The sequence below is a fragment of the Talpa occidentalis genome, unplaced genomic scaffold (genome assembly GCF_014898055.3).
Source record: "Talpa occidentalis isolate TD23 unplaced genomic scaffold, MPIMG_talOcc4v2.1 talOcc4.9, whole genome shotgun sequence".
In the NCBI taxonomy this organism is placed as follows: Eukaryota; Metazoa; Chordata; class Mammalia; order Eulipotyphla; family Talpidae; genus Talpa; species Talpa occidentalis.
In genome coordinates this window covers 42,226,366-42,247,650 of record NW_023605305.1, presented here as the reverse complement: position 1 = coordinate 42,247,650, position 21,285 = coordinate 42,226,366, and the positions used below count along the sequence as shown (strand labels likewise).

Genomic DNA, 21,285 nt, shown 5'->3' with positions numbered 1-21,285 from the left:
ATCTCCATGATCGCATTCCCCTTTGGGACAGCAGATGTCCTCTGTACCACAGCACCTCTAGTCAGTAAAGATCTTTAGTCTTTCTCCCCAATCCTCTCCACTCCGAAATAGGCACTGTTTTTTTTTTGTTGTTGTTTGTTTTGTTTTTTTTAAGAAGGTCTGCTTCATTCTTGTGGTTGTGTGCTTATGATGTGTGGATCTACATAAATCTAACGATCATAGCTATTCTTATAAAATGCCATTCTCCCTTGTTTTAACCTATCATCCTACTCTGTTGACAGTTGTTTGAATCTGGAACCTCCTCCCTAAATTATTAGCTATACTTTCCTGACTGTTCTATCCCCCTGACCAAAGTGCTTCTTGATTGTCAAAATCTATGTCCAATTATCAAAGTTCAGTGTCACCTAACATCGACCTTACTCCTGACATTTACTCACATACTCTGTATAGCATTTTCCTTATCTGCTTACCTAGCAACCTTATCATAAAATAAAATTGGATTAATTTATTACTTAATTTATGTGATGCCTTATAATCACCATTTCTTATTTTTTTACTTGGAAATCCTTTCTACAATTTGCTAAATATATGATTGTCAAGCATTAAAACAATTAAGCAATATATGATCACAATTTATTTTATGACCATACAAAATTGCTCATATTTATTAAATATTCAAGGTCTAAACATGATCTGAAAAGGAAACCTAAATGTTCCAAAGGTCAAAACTGTTATATTCTATTTTTCTTTTTTTTTTAAACACATATACTGTGTCCTGTGTCCTAAGAAAGAATAACATTTCATTTTCAATCAACCATAATAACTTATATGAGGCCTGCTTTAAAAAACTCAAACAAATTTTTTAAACAAATTTTTTAAAGTCTCAAAATTAACAGTCATTTCTACGCTTTCTAATTATCTCATTTTATACGTGAGGAAACTGATGCACAGAAGGGTTAAGTAAATCTTGTTAGCAAATAAAATAAATAAGGCAGGTTCATATTACAAATTTAAAGTTCATATTTTTAAGAAAAAAAGTAATAATTCCATCATTGAAAGAAAAACATTTTACCACTTATTAAAAGAAAAAAAAACCTCACTATGCATGAACACAGCACTTTAATTATTTAAAGAAAGATAGAAAATTCCCCTAGGCTGATTGCACACAGTCAGCAGATGTGCTTCCCTGGAGATTCTGAGCTGGTTAGGGGTCAACAAGGAGAAGTGGGATCCTTCCCTGTCTAGAAAAAAACCAAGGTAACGTCAACTAATGGAGTCAAAAGAGTGTGCATGAAATGACAATCTTAGACAGGATTTTCTCATTACAAAACAGACAAATACGGTCCATTAGCAATGTCTTTATCATATGCATATAAACACACACAATTCATATCAGCTATTTGCCACTGAAAAGAAGTGCTGAAATACTAACAGTGGTAATAAGATACTGAAATAGGAGGGGAAGGTAGTAAGGTCAGGGAGAGTTTGTATAGATTGTAATCAAACTTCACTTTCCTTTACATACCACTTCTTTGTGGGCCACAGCAAAATCAAAGGGGATACGTTTTCAGCCTCGGGGTAGAAGCTTATGTTCTTATTTGCACAAAACTTGGGTGAAAACAATATTACACAGAACTGAAAGAAAAATCATACGATTCAGAAATGAAATCCTTACAATATACATAATTCAATACGAATCACATCTGCTTGCGAAACACCCTACTGGATGACTGAACAGGATGCTTCTATGGTCTCTACTTGTATGATACAGTGTGAACACCAGAACTCTGTAAGACACAGATCTAGCATGTATTGGGGCCTAATTGAACATCAGGTCAACTCCTGGAGACACAAGTTACATGTACCTCCTGCACATCTGGCCTGTACCCCGGTTCTTCTATGCATGAATAAATAAATCTTAAGAAAAAAATAAACAAATAAATAAACAAATGAATACATAAATGATGACATATTCCATGAGGAGTATGGGTGAGGAGTACATTCTAAAACCAAACTGTTTGCATTTAAATCTCAGTATTACTGTGTGACCTTAAGTAAGTTATTTAACATTTCTGCCTAGAATGAGAATAATGATAATACATATAAGAGTTAAATAAGTGAATATCTGTGGAGTCCTTTGATGAGCTCTTAGAACATGTAAGGACTGTGTGAGTGTTTTCGATTATTAGCATTCATGTTAACGAAGAAACTATAAGCACATGTAAAAAGGGGTGAATATATTTAGCTCAATTTTACAGGCAAGAGGAACTGACTAAGATAAAGTGACAATCCTCAAGTATATGCTGATCCTAGAATTAAACATCATCTCCCAAGGATTTATTACAAAGCATACAAGAAGTAGCTTAAGAAGTTCTTTTAAAATACCCTATACAGGTCCTCCCTGTTGGCACAAGAGGTTAAGCACTGCACTATGAAGCAAAACGCAGCCTCTGCAGCACGAGTTCAATCTCTGGCCAGCCAGAGAGAAACCCACATAGTGAAACAGAACTCTCCTGTCTCGCCCGCTGCTCCCCTCAGCAGTGTATTTCAGTCAGTCTGCCTGTTCTGTTCCCCATTATGTCTCTGGTGAATCCTTTTAACCCCCACATATCTGGCCTATACCCTAGCTCTTGTATGCATAAATAAATAAATCTTTCAAAAAAATTTATTAAAAAATAAAATACCCTATCTGGGAGGCTTCTGGAACAACAAACAAAAAACAGAAGAGCTCCTAACCAACTCTGAGAGCAGATGATCCAAAGGTGTCAGAGAATACCACCTATTCACCTCAAGGATGAACTCCTATACATGAGGACAAAATGTATAGGAAATTGCAAGGAAATGTCTCCTAAGACTAACTGCAGACTTGTGAGAATGTTTAGAACCATAGTTCTATTTTATGGGAAAAATTTCCTGAACAATTTATTCAATGACAGTGAAAAAAAAAAAATGTATCCTCAGACCTCGATAGAGGAGTTAGTTGAGTATACTCTTAAAAGCAAAGCAGATGTCTTATTAACACAAAGATATAACCAAAGGAATGAACTCCATGCCAGGGGTTTGTACACTGATTAAGGATTGCACCCCTTGTTTTGAACACTCACTGTCTTCTGCTCAGAGATTATTGGCATGGAGACCCCTAGATGCTTCAACCAGTGGCTGGTTTTCATGAAAGAAAACACAGAAATATAGAAAATTTCATTCACTGTTGACCGAGCAATCCAAAGTCTTGGTGCTCACATCTGTGACCCATTTAAATGTTCACTGGAATTTCTTTTTGAAGAAACAGCAATCAGAACTTTTTTTATATAAATTTATCCAATCCCTCAGTTCTCAACAGTTGAGTTGTTCTTTGGCAATGTTTGGTATTGAAAATAATCTTCGTTGATGTTCTTATCTTTTTTCCCCTAGACCATAGGTCAAAAATAAATTTTGAAGCCCATTTCTGATTTCTGTGATAGAAATTAAATCCGTCTTAAAATATACAGCATAATAATGAAAATCCTTATTATCTAAGAGATTTGCAAGGATAACCAATGACTCCTTCTGACAAGTGGTGCTTGTTTTACTCATTAATTCAGTGTTTAAATTTTTTAAACAAAAGCCCCTTATAACTAAAAATCTGAAAAATCTGGAGAGTCTTTGCATTTCACTGAAATGGAATTTGTCCTTTAGAAAACTGGATGAAGCCCCCATACAATTCCAGGAATTTCTCCAGGGCTCCTCTGTCATTCTCCAAGCTTCTACCTCTACACTTTCAGGTCATACAGTGTGTATTGCCTCATGTTTTGGGATTCAAATGGGTACCTACAAGTCAAAGATGCCCTCTTTTCTTTTTCTTTTTTTTTTTTAAGATGCCCTCTTTTCTGGCAACTGCTTCCACCTGCACATCCTTCTCAATTAAATTTTGTCTCAGTCTCTCTCTAGGACTTAAGAGTAATTAAATATCACATCCCCTTTCTCTAAAATATTCTGTTTCTCTGTTTCTCTTTGCCTATCTCTTTCACACCACTCATAGACACACACACACACACACACATACACATACATGCTCCAGCCACATGTTTACATAGGTGAGGCTCCTAGCACCCTGAAGCCACTCCTGATTAAAATTGAAGCACTTGAGGGCCTCCCCTAGTGGCGCAGCGGTTGAGCGCTGGGCTGCGAAGCTGCCCGCAGCCTCTGCAGCCTCTGCAGCCTCTGCAGCCTCTGCATCCTCTGCAGTACCGGTTCGATCCCCGGCTGCCAGCGAGGGTCCCACGTGGCGCCGACAGACCCCTCCTGCTGCGTCTGCTGCTCCCCTCAGCAGTGTATTTCGTCAGTCTGCCTGTTCTGTTCCCCGCTTTGGCTCTGGTGAATTCTCTCCCGCGCTTCTGATTGTACCCAGTGCTTGTATAAATAAAATAAATCTTTAAAAAAAAAAAATAAAATTGAAACACTTGATTCAGATTGCACTAATCAAAATCCACTCCCTAGATCCCAGCTTCTGTTTGACATGAATGGTCCGTAGGTTAACATCTGATTGCAGGCTAAGCCAGTGGCGTCCCTTCCCCAAAAATTTGTAATAGGAGAAAGACAGACCTTGATACCTTGATATTTACAGGTAGGACCTACTGGCAGCCATGTTTTAGACAATATAAATGGGGGAGGGGGTTAGGAGCAGTTTACAGAAGGGATGAAAATAAAATAAGCACAGGGCCTCCTCGGTGGCGCAGCAATTGAGCGCTGGGCTGCGAAGCTGCCGCAGCCTCTGCAGCGCCGGCTCGATCCCGGCCACCAGCGAGGGTCCCACATGGCGCGCAGACCTCGCCTGCCGCCCGCTGCTCCCCTCAGCAGTGCTTCGTCAATCTGCCTTCTGTTCACTGCTCTGGCTCTGGTGGATCCTCTCACCCTCCCGCCCTTCTGACTGTACCCACTGCTTGTATAAATCAATCAATCAATCAATCAATCAATCAATCAATCAATCTTTAAAAAAATAAAATAAGCACATGAGAAAAACTCAGATTAGAAGTGGATAAAATTTCTTTGATAGCACAGCTTTCCAATGCCTGGTTCCAGGTTATTCCTTAGGCTTGGTGATCTGTATGCCCCTGTGTTCCATGATAATCCTGTTTCTCTCCTATTTGGCTTAAGCTGACATGTTGGTATTTTTGTGTTTAAGCAAAAGGACACTTAATATATAAATGGGATTCTATGTTTAAGTTAGGGCAAGAAACTGAAATATATAGTTTCTTCCAGATGTGTCATAATCACTGCTATCAGATCAATTATATGCTGTAATTTTAGAGTCTCAGACAAAAGTAGAGTCACTAGTTAAAAGCCAAAAAGTTCCCAGAGTTTGAAATAAAAAAGACCAACCATAACATACAGCTGTGCAAGTGACTTTAATGATGTAAATGAACTAGCAGAAATAATTTTCTTTGCATTTCCTTTAGCATCATAAATTACATTTGAAGTAATGCATTAAAGAAATGCACTTATGTGGATTAGTTTTCATTTTGATAAAATGGGACGATTTAGTGCAGTTCATAAACCGCATCAATCTGTGTATTCATAACACTCGAAAAATTGTTGTTTAAAAAATTATCTGTTAAAGTACTTATGAGTAAGCACATTTTTTCTTTACGTAGGTAAATGAGGGTAGACTAGGGAGTTCCTTTTAGAGGCATTATAATAACAGTCCTATGTTTGAATTTCAAGTTCAATATCACATTTGGCATAGATTTCAAAGTCTTCCAGGGGTGCTGTTTTGTTCACAAGGAGGTTTTTCTTGTTTGAGTCCTCTTGCATAAGACTCTTGGAGTAAAGCAAAGGAAAAAAATAGATTCACTACATGTTGAGACATGGAGGAATTAGTGTGCAGGAAATAGAAACCACCCAATAAATAAGCAATGCTTCAGCTCTATAAGCTTTGTATCAAGCTCATCCTTTCCTTAAAAGATGGATGTCTAAGAGCAGGGGACTAAGTAAGAGAATGCAAACTCCTTTTATCTTAGTCTTCATACTGCTAAAAGGAACTTTCAACTCTGGGGTAGGCCACAGGCCCCAGTCAGAAGTCCAGTGCCTGCAGAGGCCCTGGCCTACAGAAAATTCTAACTCTTATCTTCATCCTCACTTTTTAAAATGCCTTTTTTCATTCACCTCATGTCCCCTTTTCTCTCCTACACAGCTACCTGCTAATCTCCTGGCTGCTGCTCTCAGCCTGTGCAGGTTCCCGTAAGTAAGGGAGATCTAGGTGGTGATCCACCCTTAAGACACCAGGCCTGGTGAGTGGAACCTTCTCTGTGAGCACCTTCCAACAAACTTCCTTTTTAATTGTGATCTCTTCTCTCTAATTGTATGAAGCCACATTTAACAATGAAATGGGTTCCTAAGACACAAGCAGCAGGAAGAAAGGTCTGTTGGTCATAGGAGTATATTGGTCTAGCCTTCTATAGTCTGGGGGTGCCCTGGGTCTGTTTTGTACCTTTGTAAATTTCATTACCAACTGTCTTATTGCTAAGGGGCAGGGTTGTATGAAACTTCACATCTGCCAGACATCACTGATGGATTTTAGTGGTTAAACTCATTGTTCCTCTAAAGAGACATAGCATTTCCTAAGTTCATTTACCTGAACATGGCCTTCTATAGAAAGTAAGTGTCCTCCACCTGTACCCCTATGTTTATTGCAGCACTATTTACAATAGGTAAGCTATGGAAACAACCCAAATGCCCAAAAATAGATGACTGGATCAAGAAGATGTGGTACATATACACAATGGAATATTACTCAGCATCAAAAAGATAAATTCATGTCATTTGCAGCAACATGGATGGAGCTGGAAGGGATCATGCTCAGTGAAATAAGCCAGAAAGAAAAAGAAAAATACCGATGGTCTCACTCATAGCAGGAATTTAGAAAACCTAAATAAGGGGGTCAGGTAAAAGACTAATTATAATAAAGTAAAGTTCAAAATCAACAAACAACTATAAACCAGAGACACACTACAGGGGGGAAGAAGGGAGTAGGATCAAAACAAGGGGGGGTGGGAATTTTACAGGGACGATAACCAGGATGAAAATGCTTACATTGTACAAAAAATGAAAGATGATGTAAAAAAATTTATAAAATAAAAATTAAAAAAAAAGAAAGTAAGAGTCCTCCTATTATTCTCTTCTGGCAGATCAAAAGTCAGTGACACTTTGCAGCTGTTTCTGGAACCTACCAAATCGTTCCTTTTCCCCTGGCATCAGCTCTTGCTGTTGCCAGCTCTGCGTAGGTGGAACTTTGCACCACATCATGGGATTCAGTCCTCACTGCATTTTGGTTTCTATTCAGGTATCACATCAGCAGAAGAACTTCCACCCAATTTAAAGTAGCCTCCGCTCACCCCACTCTGACCTGCCACTCTGTCCCTTTCTCTCCATTTTTTTCATCAGAGATCTAAACACAATCTGACATTACATTCTAATTTATTTGTTTATGGTTCACCCACTCAAGAATGTAAGTTCATGAAGGCAAGAACTCTGTCTTAGTTATCACTCTATTCCCAGGGCCTAAGCAGGCCTAAATGCTACCTGAATGAATGAACAGGAATGGAAAGCAAATATCTCAATTTCTAGCTTCATGTGTGTTCACCTCCCTGTCAACTTTAATTTACTCCTCTATGCTTTCTGCCTTTGGTTTGCTGACAGCTGTTGATAGATGGGGTTGTTCTCACCCTTTCAAATGTCTTGTGGTAAAGCAAAAATGCTTCCTTGAAAGGTATGTGAATTAAAAGCCCAGTCTGATGGAAAGCGTAAGGAGAAAGCATATTGCACTGTTTGAGGACTGTGGGTCGATACAACCTATTGGAGAACAGCTTAGAAATACCTAATAAAATTTTTTATTTTATTTATTTTAAAATTATTTTTAAAGATTTATTTTTATTGATTTATACATACAAGAACTGGGGTGGATCTACTGAACATATGGATCTACTGAAATACACTGCTGAGGGGAGCAGCGGGTGAGAAAGAAGAGGTCTGCTGTGCCATGTGGGTAGCTCCCTGGCTGGGGATCAAACTCATGTTGCAGTGGTTGGTGATAGCTTCATGGTGCTGAGACTTAACCCCTTGCACCACCAGGGAGGCCCCCTAATAAAAATTTTAATGGGCATTTTCTTGACCTACTAATTCTCAAATAGTATAGTCCATTAAAATGTTTGGCAAATATTTATTTATTTATTTTATAGAGGCATTTTTAAAAATTTATTTATTTGTTTGTTTGTTTGTTTGTACATGCACTGGGTACAGTCAGAAGCGCAGGAGGGTGAGAGAATTCACCAGAGCCAGAGCGGGGAGCCGAGCAGGCAGAAGGACAGAAGTACACTGCTGAGGGGAGCAGCGGGCGGCAGGAGAGGTCTGCGGGCCATGTGGGACCCTCTCCGGTGGCCGGGGAGCAGCCGGGAATCAAACCAGCGCTGCAGAGGCTGCAGGCAGCTTCGCAATCCAGCGCTCAACCGTTGCACCACCGAGGAGGCCCATGTTTGGCAAATATTTAAAGGACACTTGCAGCATTAATCGTAATGATGAAAAATTAGAAGTAGCCCATGGAAAAACAAGTCAATATGAAATACAATGAAAACTTAGACAGTCACTGAAGGAATTAGATATGTTAATACTGACATGAAAAAAATCCAAGCTATATTGCCAAGTGAAAAAGGTAAGCTGGAGACCTATTGCAAATATTAAGAACACATTTCTGTACAAAAATCACTGTGTGTGTGTGTTAATGAGTACACACACTGACTATTTGCAGGGAAAGTGTCTGTGACACGGCACTTCTATTTGTTAATAGTGCTTCTGATCTCTAGAGAGAGTACTGAAGGGGACTTCCACTTTCAAAATCATGAATTTCTGTGATGTGTAAATTTTAATATCAAACAAGTATCCCATTCATAAATAACAAAAAAGATAAAGATTTTAAACATCATTTAAATTCTGGAGACAAACCACTTTACTATTTTATAAAGTTACTTACTTTCAGAGCTCTCGTCTCAACAGTCAGATTAAGAAGTTCTGTCACCTTCCTGGGCTTTATTTATTCCTGATCCATAAAATGAATCTAGGAGTTTTTGTGCCATCTACTGCTTGAGGTTATTGGGTGGCTAAATCAAATTCTTGGGACATGTATAGAAAACATTTTGAAATCACTAAGGAAATTCCAAGAAGCCATTATGTGTATTGTTTAACTTCTTGTTAGGATTATATTTCATTTATTCCTAAGAGCACATTCCATAAGGGATTTGTGTATTGACGTTTACAGGTGAGAAAACTTAGGTGGTGAGAAATCAAATTTCTCCCTCACAGAGCAGAACTAGAATCAAATGCTCTGCCATTAAATCCTTGTTGCATCCCATGGGTTACCCAGAGAGAAGGTGGGTGAACGTGAATACCAGAAACTATGAAGTCCCTCCAAGATGAAAGGGACTGGTTTTAGTCAGCAGCAGTAATAAGTACCCTTAGAACTATAAAAGAAAGCAGAACTGCAGTGAAAAATCTGTATTCTGGGCTCATCATCATCAAGTCCAATTAATCATTTTAAGTAAGCTCAAATAAACGCTTTTACGTACCCCAAACTAGAAGCCAGGAGGATCATTTCAAAATAAATATTGAAGAATGAAGAAAAAAAAAAAAGCGAAAATGCAGAAAAAAGCAGGGGCAGTAATTCCGTCAGGCTGAAGAAAGGGATACTTTATCCCTGGGAAGTTTCTACAAGTTTGCTTGTTAATGGCATTCCTTCCTATATTGCCATATACAAATAAGGCATACAAACTGGAGGACAGGACAACATGTTCTACCAGTTCTACATAGCCATGATGCTAAAAAGTTATTACCTTCACCAAGGCTTCAAATAAGAGGACTCATTTCTAAATACAGCGGCCAGTTTCCACTTCCCTCAGCTTCACACAAGCAAATTTTAATTTAAATACATATTATTCTTGCTTTCTTGGAGGTGTCATCGAAAGGTGTTTCATGACAATAAAAAACCATCTTCTTAGATTATTTTGCTTAGATAATTCAACAAACATTTCTTAAGCCCAACTAGGTGCAGCGTATTGTGCAATATAAAAATGAACGAGATGCTTCAAACGGGTTCTCCTGGCATGGGGAATGGAGGTTAGAAACGCTATGCCTAATTTGCACTTCCCTGAAAGTTCCAATTCTATCAGAGAATCTCAAAAACACAATACTGCAGAACCCCAGGCAATTTTTATCTTCAAGAAGCTACAGCCACAGGCTCCTGTGTGCAATACAGACACACCAGTGTTAAAGACATGCTGCTTAGAACCAGCAAACCTTTTCATCTGGCTAATTGTAGAAGTCCCTTCTCCCCTCTCATTTATAGATACTTATGTGTCTCTGTCTTTTTATGACTTTTCCATGTGAAGTATTCTCTATAATATTTTGGGCAAGCTTTCATTTCATGCTTCCTCACCTCAGAAGTGCAATACAGTTGGAAGTACCATTTGGAGGTCACTGGAGAGGTCACAAGAAATCCCCTGGCGTTAAGAGCTTCAGTAATATTGTTTTGTCCTTCAGACAACACCACTAAGTTGTTTTCACTGCCCACAAAGGGATTCTTTGTGTCAGAGCAATTGAGAGCTGATACAAATTCAAACTGGCTAATTTCAACCTAACAAAATAGTTTAATTCCTAACAGCCAGGGGAACAAGAAAATGACAAAAATTTGGGCCTCCTGGTGGTGCAAGGGGTTAAGCACAGCATTGTGAAGCAATCCTCTGCATCATGAGTTCAATCCCCCACAAGAGAGCTGACCCACATGGTGCAGCAGACCTCTCCTGTCTTAACCCTTGGTCCCTTCAGCAGTTTATTTCAGTAGATCTGCCTGTTCTGCTCCCCACTCTGTCTCTGGTGAATTCTCTTACCCCCTCCACCTCTGGCCTGCACCTCACTTCTATGCAAAAATAAATAAACAAAATCTTTTTAAAAAGAGAAAGACCCAACAGAAGAAGCAGGAACTAGGAAGTCCATTACACTAGCACTGATTGGCAAGGTGAGCATGGGCAAATCTCTCAACAGATGTTGATTCTTCCAGGTAATGGGATCCCTCCTCGTCACACTCTACAGAGCTATGATAATGATCCAGTAGTGAGGGAGAGCAAGTGACTGGACTGGGGGACAATCCTCAGAGCAGGGGGAAGGGCGGCTCACTTTTGGTGTTGCCAGCCAATGTTTCTTGGTTTTCCTGCCCTTTATCAGCTGCGGTGTTGATCCCTCTGTCCGTGACTGCCCATGGCTCCAGCAAACACCTATGACTGCCAGGTCCCATTCTACCTATTTGCTTTAACTTCACCCTGAATGCAGCAGCCTCCAGAGGACATTTGTATGGGACAACCAATATTAACATGAATTGATATAATTCTCCCATGGATCAGTAGGGACAATGTCATTCTAGGTTTTAAATTAGTCTGGTGGTGTGACACCTGAAAAACAGATAACATCCACATTCTCCTTTGGTAGAAATCAAGGCCCTGTGAGAGAATATTCCTTATTCTAGATCTCTAAACCTTCCAGGACGCTGGGTGTTGTCAAGACAGTTGGATGGAGTTGGATAAGGGAACGTCTCTGGTAAGTAAAATAAGCTAGATAGAGAAAGACAAATACTCTATGGTATTACTTACAAGTGGAATCTTTTTTTTTTTAATGTGATAATTTAAGTTTTTTTTTAAAATTTATTTATTTATGAAAGCACTGGGTACAGTCAGAAGCACGGGAGGGTGAGAAAATTCACCAGAGCCAGAGGAGGAAACAGAACAGACAGACTGACGAAGTACACTGCTGAGGGGAGCAGCAGGCAGAGGAGAGGTCTGTGCGCCATGTGGGACCCTTGCCAGTGGCCAGGGATTGAACCGGCACTGCAGAGGCTGCGGGCAGCTTCGCAGCCCAGTGCTCAACCACTGAGCCACCCGGGAGGCCCACAAGTGGAAAATTTAAAAACAAAAACCAGTTTCATAGAAACAGAGAATGGAATGGTGGCTGCCGGGAGCTGAGAGGAGGGGAATGAGGAGACATTGATGAAAAGGCACAAACTTTCACTTACAGAAGTTATGATTTCAAAGGATCTAAAAAAAAGCAATGGTGACAACAGTTAATAATAAGGTTTTGCATATTTGAAAATTTCTGAGAGTAGATCACACACACACACACACACACACAATGAGTTAATTAACCATGTGAGGTGATGAATGTGCTGATTATCTAGATCTTAGTAATCATTCCACAATGTAACTGTACATCAAACCATGTTGTACACTTTAAATATATACAATTATGTTCATCAACTTCCTCAGTGCAGTTGGGGGGGAGGGGAAGAAGTAGAATTTAAGAAGTGTTTCTGTATCTTGCTCTCAGGAAATAATTAAATAAATCTTGACTCCAGCCAAAGAGGAAGGTTTCAGGTTTCTAAAGAGAAGAAATGTCAGGGAAAAGTCCCGAAAGAGGGTGTGTGACAGATAATAAAAGAAGCTGAGAGGATTGACTGTAACAGAGCTGAAGGGAAAAGAGGCAGAACAGTGATTATACCAAAAAGGACAATGAGTCCGGAAAATGACTTTTGAACTGACTACAAAGTGAGGCAACCTGAAACAGCAAAGTGGGGGGATAAAATGAGAAAGAAGAGCCAGACTTGAGAAAACAAAGGGCTACAGAAGGCAGAGGTACAGAAGGAGACAGGAACCTCCCCGGTGGCGCAGCGGTTGAGCTCTGGGTTGCGAAGCTGCCCACAACCTCTGCAGCGCTGGTTCGATCCCCCGCTGCTCGCGGCCACGAGAGGAGGATCCCACATGGCTCCCAGACTTCTCCTGCCGCCTGCTGCTCCCCTCAGCAGTGTGCTTCATCAGTCTGCCTGTTCTGCTCTCCGCTCTGTCTTTGGTGAATTCTCTCACCCTCCTGTGCTTCTGACTATACCCAGTGCTTGTATAAATAAAGAAATAAATCTATTAAAAAAAAAAAAAAGAGAGAGGGCCTCCCCGGTGGTGCGGCGGTTGAGCACTGGGTTGCGAAGCTGCCTGCAGCCTCTGCAGCGCCGGTTCGATCCCCGGCTGCTCCCCGGCCACCAGAGGAGGGTCCCACATGGCGCGCAGACCTCTCCTGCCGCCCGGCTCTGGTGAATTCTCTCACCCTCCCGCGCTTCTGACTGTACCCAGTGCTTGTATAAATAAATAAATAAATAAATAAATAAATAAATAAATAAAAATAAATCTTTAAAAAAAAAGAGAGAGAGAGAGAGAAGGGGACAGATTCCTAAAAATGCCATGGAGGAACAGGTGTCAAGAAGTCAAGGTAATTTGAAAAAGTGGGATGGTGTGGGATACAGATGGGATTTTTTTTTTTTTACTAGAAAGCTGTCTTCTTTGTAACATCGTGATAGAGGTTTCTATTGCCACATGTCCCTCAGAATGGAAGGAGTGTGCCAAAAAGGACTGCTTGGGACAGAAACTGAGAGGCCATCACAGTTTTGCACTCACTCATTTCCAGCCTGTCTTGGAAGCAAGTGCATCCCTCTGCTGCCTCTCTTCCCCTCTCCCCTCTCACTCACCTCCCCACAAAACCCCCTCCGTGGTCCCTGCTGTCAGGACTTGAAGGTTGAAGCTCACAAGAGAAGCATTGCCACAAAGGTACCTATTGGGTTAGCTATTTGAAGACAAAACCTCCTGTATTCTGGGGCTCTCTGAACTCAGTGTCCTAAGTATTAGTGCCTGGATGGTTTGACTGAAAAGAATTAGTCATTCTCCATCTGATTTGACTGCACAGCAGCACAAAGCTCCTGCATGCCAATAATTTCACTCAGCATTTCTGAAGGCAAAGCTTTAACCTTTTTATTTTTTAAGGTATTTGATTACTAAGGCATGCAGGCAGTGAACATTAAAAGCAGGCCTCTGTGATGCAGAGGCCATAGTAATAGGCCAAAAAAGTGGAAATCAAATGATTCAGAATTTCTGTGAGTGCTGATGAGTTTCTCTTGAATAAGAATGCATGGACACCTTTCTTTCCCTCCTTCCTATTCCTCCCCCACACCCCCCATGAAGAAGTAGGATATTTCACTGGTAAAGTCCATGAACAATGTCAAAAGTACTGGTTTCTGGTTCTTGTGCTTTTCTTTCTCTTTTTTAAAGACTTATTTATTTATGCATACAAGAGTTGGGGTATAGGCCAGAGGTGTGGGGAGGAGGGGCAGCAGTGAGAGGATTCACCAGAAACAGGCAGATCTACTGAAATACACTGCTGAGGGGAGCAGTGGGCGAGACAGGAGAGGTCTGCTGTGCCATGTGGGTAGCTCCCTGACTGGGGATCAAACTTAAGTTGCAGTGGCTGGTGATAGCTTCATAGTGCTGATACTTAACTCCTTGTACCCCCAGGGAGGCCCTGGTCCCTGTGCTTTCCAAAGCGCAAATCCCCCAATTCTAGTAAAGGTGGTAACAGTGCTTGCCCAACTAGGCATCCTGTTAGGATTTGTTAGCAAAATGGGGACAGTTTCTTATGAGGAGGCTCTCAGAGATCTAGGAACAAGTTGTTGGGACTGTGTTATGGATTCTTATTAAGCCAACACTCCATGGTCAGGGTCTTGTTTCTAATGATTTATTCATACATGTTGCAAAAGTGAAATGAATTATTAATGTTTTATTGCCAAGATCATCTGTCAGACGTAGGAATCACTAGCCAACGATCACGGCGTGAGGGGTGTTTATAGGGACCAGCAAAAGAAGCGCAGAGCTGTTCAGTCTGTGGTGACTGTGTGTTCAGCCTCAGTTCAAGCAGGAACCCAGCTGGTTCCACTTGCCCGCTGTTGGGCAGCCTCTGCGAAGCACAACCAGTCAGCTCCTTCCTGGTCCTAGTCTACATGACAGAACCTGCCATAATGATGGCACCAGCAGGAGGCCTCAGTCCCTGTCTCCACAGCACCTGCAACATTAATAGGCATAAAAGGGCACTCTGCTTGAGTACAAGGCTCTTCAGAGTCAACCTAAGGCCTACGAAGAGTAGCAAACATTCACTCAGTACCTACAATGTGCAAGCACACACTGAGTGTTTTACCTCCATTTTCTCATTGTATCTTCCAAACTTGGCCATTTCAGAGCTAATATTCTCCTTAGCTCACAAATAAGGAAACTAAGTCACAGAGAGGTTAGGTGAATTGTTCAGGGTCATACAACTTAGAAGCAGGTAAGCCAGGATTTCAACCTGGTTCCCTTCCTAATTCAAAGAACCCCATCTTGCCATCTATTTTAATGAGCATGAAGTTTGAGCAGATGGAGCTATCATTCCCAGGAGGTGTTATCCTGTCACTATCTTGCTGTAAAATCTCTAGGGCAAATCAAGAATAAGTGAAACAATGAGATCAAGGATCTACAGAAATAAATTCAGCTAGAAATCCAGGGAGATGCAAGTTATAAACCTCATAAGTTGGGTCAACATCACTCTGGCCCCATCACTTAATAGAGGCTGTTGACTAACCTTGAAGAGTGGTGTCTTAGAGCCAAAACTTAGATTTGAATCTCAGCTCTGCTACTGATCTTGGACAAGATAATGAACCTCTCATGGGCCTCAGTTTCCTATTCTGGTAATAATAACAGCACCTCCCTCATAGGGTCGCCATGAGGATTAAATGAAAGAAAGCATGTGTATGGCACACCATGAACATTAACTATTACTACTTTTCCAGAATGAGTCCATGGGTAAGGTGGTTATGTCCATCCTTATCTACAAAACAGAGCTATAAAGTTGTTACGAGGTTTAAGTGAAATAAAATCCTAAAAGCATCAAACACACATACTTCCTCCTTGGACACATTCAACTAATGCTTTTCTGATTTCTTTTTTTCCAAGACAGCACTCTTTTCCTCTGAGACTCAGTTTCCAGTATTATAAAATGCTATCCTCACCCCCTTGCCATTATTACCTCACAGGCTTGTCACAGCCACAGTCGGCTGAAGGTCAGACTGCATGTGAGGAAATGTGGCTTTTATTCCAGCTTTTGAAAAGCCACTTAAGTTCCCTAAACCATGACTTCCTCATTTATTCATTCTATTATATATAATCTCCACAAGCATGAGCCAGATGGCATATTACATGTGAGGTATGCAAAGATATAAAACATATACTCTAGTTCAAAAGAAAGGCATAGCATAAGTTTAATGATTGAGGTAGGACCAAATGGAGAGGTTGCCCAAAGGAGACAGTAATCAGATTTACCCTGGTAAGGCAAGGAAAGACTCAGAGAACACAGGTCCTTGGGTTGAGTTTTACAAGATGAAAGGAGTTTTCCAGGTAGAACATGAGAAGTATTCCAGGATATGCAAGAGCTTAGAGATACACAGGAATAACAAATGATTAATTATAGCTGACTACAGGGTGCATCTAAGGGAGTGGCAGGAAAACAGGGTAATTGTATCTTTCCCACTTATCTTGAGGGATTTCCACAAAATTAAATGAAAATTGTGTATTAAAACACTGAACAAAACACATGCATCTTGCAGCAACATGGATGGCGCTGGAAGGGATCATGCTCAGAGAAATAAGCCAAAAAGAAAAAGAAAAATACCGGATGGTCTCACTCATAGCAGGAATCTAGAAAACCTAAATAAGGGACCAGGAAAAAGAATAACTATAAGAAAGAAAAAAATCAAAATCAACAAACAACTATGAACCAGAGACACATTATGGGGTGGGGGGAAGGAGAGACTGGGGTCAAAATAAGGGGGTGGCAATAGTATGGGGAATATAAAAATAAAAAAAAATAAAACACTGAACAGGCCTCCCTGGTGGTGCAAGGGGTAAAGCACCGCACTATGAAGCAATCCGAAGCTTCTGCAGCATGAGTTTGATCCCCGGCCAGCCAGGGAGCTACCCTGGCTACCTCTCCTGTCTCGCCTGCTGCTCCCCTCAGCCGTGTATTTCAGTCAGTCTGCCTATTCTGTTCCCCACTCTGTCTTTGGTGCATCCTCTCACCCCCCACACCTCTGGCCTGTACCCCAGCTCTTGTATGCATAAATAAATAAATCTTTTAAAAAATTAAAAAAAAAAATAACACAGAACAAGACAGAGGGCCAGGGCTACATCACGGTATGTGTGGTTATTAGTAGTACTCTAGCAAGGCTACTTAATTTTCACCCATTTGCCCCTAGCAGAGAAATCCATGTTGCTTCTTCTCTTACCACCACTTTAACTCCCTCTGCAGTCCCCTGAGAGAAGGCCAGGAAGGTTTAGCATTGAACTAAATGAAAAGGTGAAGGAGAAATGAGAAGAAAAATAGTCAACTCTGTCTCAATTACTATAAACCTTTCAAAGTCTTTTAACTATAACATTCTTTTATTTTAAAAGAGTTCATATCTCATTGGCCAACAAAGAAACATTGACTCTAAGACCATGACATTTGGAAGGTTCATGAAAGAAATACGTTTTATAGCACAATCCAGCAGATGCAGAGAGAAAGGTCATGGAACAATATTTATACCTACTACATGCACTGTGCTCTAATATTTGATTGTCTTTTCTATTTTCTATTTTCAAAAAGGGTGTCAGTTATGATCTCCTAGTTGATTTCACTACTGACTAGAGGGTCTCAACCTGCAATCTGAAAAACATCACCTTAAGAGACCAGAAAGTTCATGGAAGATTTCAAATATGCTTCACAAATCCCTTCAACCTTTCTTCTCTTTTGCATTTCAGACATTGCAAAATAGAAGACAGTCTAGCCCATTTTTCAGGAAACAAAGCACCCCTGTGGGCATGTGGTATGTTGCTTGACAAACGAGAGGTTTTCATGTGGGGTTTCTATTGTGTTTGCTTGCTACAGTCCATTAAGTTTGCTGACAAGTAGGATTTCAAAACACAGGACCCTCTCTTAAGCAGGATGTTGCTGCCCTGGGGAAAGTCAGATCATACATCCCCAATATCTTTTTGAGAACATTCAATAAGCGACTTGTTTCATTAAAGGGGCCATCTCACATCTCAACCTAGAAGTGAGTGAGCATTCCACCTCAGGGCTGCTGTAATGAGAACGTGATGTCTAGATGCCTTTCCAATCACGCACAGGTTTAAAATTCACATGGCCATTATCACCACCACCTTCCTCAACAAGGGAAAATTGCAGCTTGGTACACTTTTATGTTCAATAAATATCCTAAAACTGGAAAACCGAAGCTCATCTGGTCTACTTCTCCCTTTCCAAAGAAGGGAGCTAACCTTTTCTGGCTCACAGATGAGCTCTTTCTTGTTATACCACCACATGCATCTGTGTGCACAGGGCTTTCCCTGTGGTGCAACTGTACAAGTTCTAGATGTTTCTACCAACACTTTGGATTATACTATTTCTCCTTCTTAGAGCATATTTCCCTCCAGCCCATGCAAATCCTATCTATCTTTTCAGATCATATCCTCAGCCTCTAAGAAGCTTTTTCCAAGCTCTACAGCACCTGGCTATTCTTTCTTCTTTATAATGAGATGCAGCACACTGAATTCCTGCAACCCTTTGCTTCTTAGATGCATGATAGGTCATATATATTTATTAACTGACTTCCTAATGTTTGAAAGAGGTGGTTTACAAGAAATTAATCTTAACTGTTCCTACAATATATATGTCAAGGAGTAAATAGAAAGGCTTAGTGTTTTATCATGAAGATATTTAAATCAGGTAATCATTGTAAAAATACATTAAGCCATTAACTTCTACATGCTCGGGCCAGTGACTACACGGATGGTAGTTGACACCACTATTGATTTTTATCTAATACCGTCATTTGGGAGACATTAGTCTCAGCCACTGCATTTTTACATGTATCAGATAGAGCAAATGGGGGCTTTCTCCCTCGGGAGGTACGGTGGCAGAGACTTGGCTTTGATACACAGCTACACAGAGCTCAGTGCTGGCTCCTTTCTTTTAAACACTTACATAATGTCTCACACACACACACACACACACACACACACACACACCACATTCTCTCTCTCCCTTCTGTAATGCTGGTTACTTATTGTTAGAATAAAATCACTAATTTTACAACTTGTGAAGAACTTAAAGATAGTCAATTCCCACTCAAATGAGAAAATTTAACCAAGAAAACGTGAGCCTGTGTGCTTCAGATCATCCTTGTAAAAAATAACAGTTGTGGGCCTCCCTGGTGGCGCAGTGGGTTGAGCGCAGTGCTGTGAAGCTGTCCGCGGCCTCTGCAGTGCAGGTTTGATTCCTGGCTGGCCAGGGAGATTCCCACATGGTGCAGCAGACCTCTCCTGTCTCCCTGCTTCTCCCCTCCGCAGTGTATTTCAGCCAGTCTGCCTGTTCTGTTTCCTATTCTGTGTCTGGTGAATCCTCTCACCCTCCCATGCCTCTGGCCTGTACCCCAGCTCTTCTATAAAAATAAATAAATCTAAAAAAAAAACTTATTTTTATATAAATCAGACCTTCTGCTATCAAGAAATCAGAGGCTGGAAGCCTAGAAACCTCATACCACCTCGTTCTTCAGTTTCATTTCCTCTGTCTCCGAACTTCCTATCTTCTTCCAGAGCACTCTGTCTCACCACTGAAGAACTTCCTCAGGTCCTAACACCACACTGTTTTCCTGTCATTAACCAATTCCCCCAGGCTGTTCTGTTTCAATGCCACAACTTCTCTTATCCTACTTAGAAATTTCACTTTTTCTGGTCTTTCTTTATCTAACATCACATCTGCCAAAACCACACAGCTCCTTTCTTTTAAACCCTTACATATTGTTCCAGACAAAGTTACATACAAAACAGAAGCTAATGACAAGGATTATAGCACAGTCTTGTTCTCTCCACCTAGGCTCACAGAAACCTTTTATTTTATTTCATGCTGTGCACAATACACAATGTGCTGAAAGAAGAAAGTTTTCTCTCTAATCAGGCAAGTAATTTCTCAAGACATATAGCCAAGCAAATGACTATACTTGCAAGTTCAGCAGAGAAAGCTGCAGAGTTCCTTGACACTGCCAATAAATACCAAGCTTTACTCTTTACTAAAACATCATTGTCCTCTCTAGCTCACAAAAAGAGTGAAAATGTATTAATGTGACCCCTCTGATCTTATTTTTGTCTGCATTCTTGTTAAGGTACTAAAAGAAGAATGAGTTAGTCAAAGCAGAAGATAGGACAAAGAAACCAATTAAAAAAAAAAAACCAAACAAGTCAAAATTAGTTAGAGTAGGATATTAAGCATGTGGAGTTTTTTTAAAAAATGATTTATTTATTTTTATACAAGAACTGGGGTACAGGCCAGAGGTGCGGGGGCTGAGAGGATTCACCAGAGTGGGGAACAGAACAGGCAGACAGGCCAAAGTACACTGCTGAGGGGAGCAGCGAGCGAAACAGGAGAGGTCTGCACCACCATGTGGGTAGCTCTCTGGCCAGCCAGGAATTGAACCGGCGCTTCAGATGCTGTGGATAGCTTCACAGAGCTGCGCTCAATCCCCTGCACCACAGAGAAGGTCAAAGCATGTGGACATTAAAAGCTAACCGATCAGCCTTGGCTCATTATTAACAGCTGCGTGCCTCAGACACAGTGCTTAAACTCTTCTCAGTTTCTTCATTTGGTAAATGGAGATACCAATAACACCCCTCTTACAGGGTATTAAAGAAGTTAATATCTATAAAACACTCAGGACAATGCTTGACACATATTAGACAGTACACACATACTTGCGAACTAAAGTAAATCCTCAATTTGAGATTATTTAAACAATCCTACCATGTGTCTGCTCTTCTCTAAGTATTACTAGCAGATTCAGGACCTAGAAACCTTGAGATGGTTTCTGTGCCACATATTTATACCCTGCACCCTCTAATTATTGTTTCCCAATAATTTATAATTCCTTCACATGAAGATTTGCAAAGGATATACTCCTCAGTTTCTAGCAGTCTCCATTCTGCAGCTACCTCCCTGAGAAATGGCCCCTCTAAGACAGACAGCTAGGTCTGTGAAACTACAGAAGTCCTCGTTTGCCCATAAGTCACAAATTCCACCTGGGACCCAACACTGCAACTGGGGGACCCCAGGCCATCTGTCATAGAGAAAGTCAAATGAAGGGAAGTTCTACCATGCCAAACGCATCTGCAAAACTCCTCAGAGTTGTTCAAACTCATTGTCCTAAAGCTTCTCCTCCTTTTCTTCCAGTGAGGCTCTCAGCTACACCACATTTGCTCTTCTCAAGGTCACCAAAGAACTACTTTGTTAAATCCAGTAAGACCTTGTGTGACTCTATCTCTGCGGAGGATTAACATTATTGGT

The 21,285-nt window shown here is 40.7% G+C and overlaps 1 protein-coding gene and 1 long non-coding RNA gene across 3 annotated transcripts in view; one reads left to right on the top strand and one right to left on the bottom strand.

Annotated features, from left to right (window-relative positions):
• Nucleotides 1-21,285, bottom strand: part of LPAR3 (lysophosphatidic acid receptor 3) — a 62,831-nt gene that overhangs the window by 16,745 nt on the left and 24,801 nt on the right. The window lies entirely within an intron of this gene.
• LOC119235379 (uncharacterized) lies at nt 10,820-17,762 on the top strand. Its single transcript, XR_005122828.2, has 3 exons — nt 10,820-11,038; nt 11,560-11,613; nt 17,712-17,762. It is a non-coding gene; the product is annotated as an uncharacterized LOC119235379 (long non-coding RNA).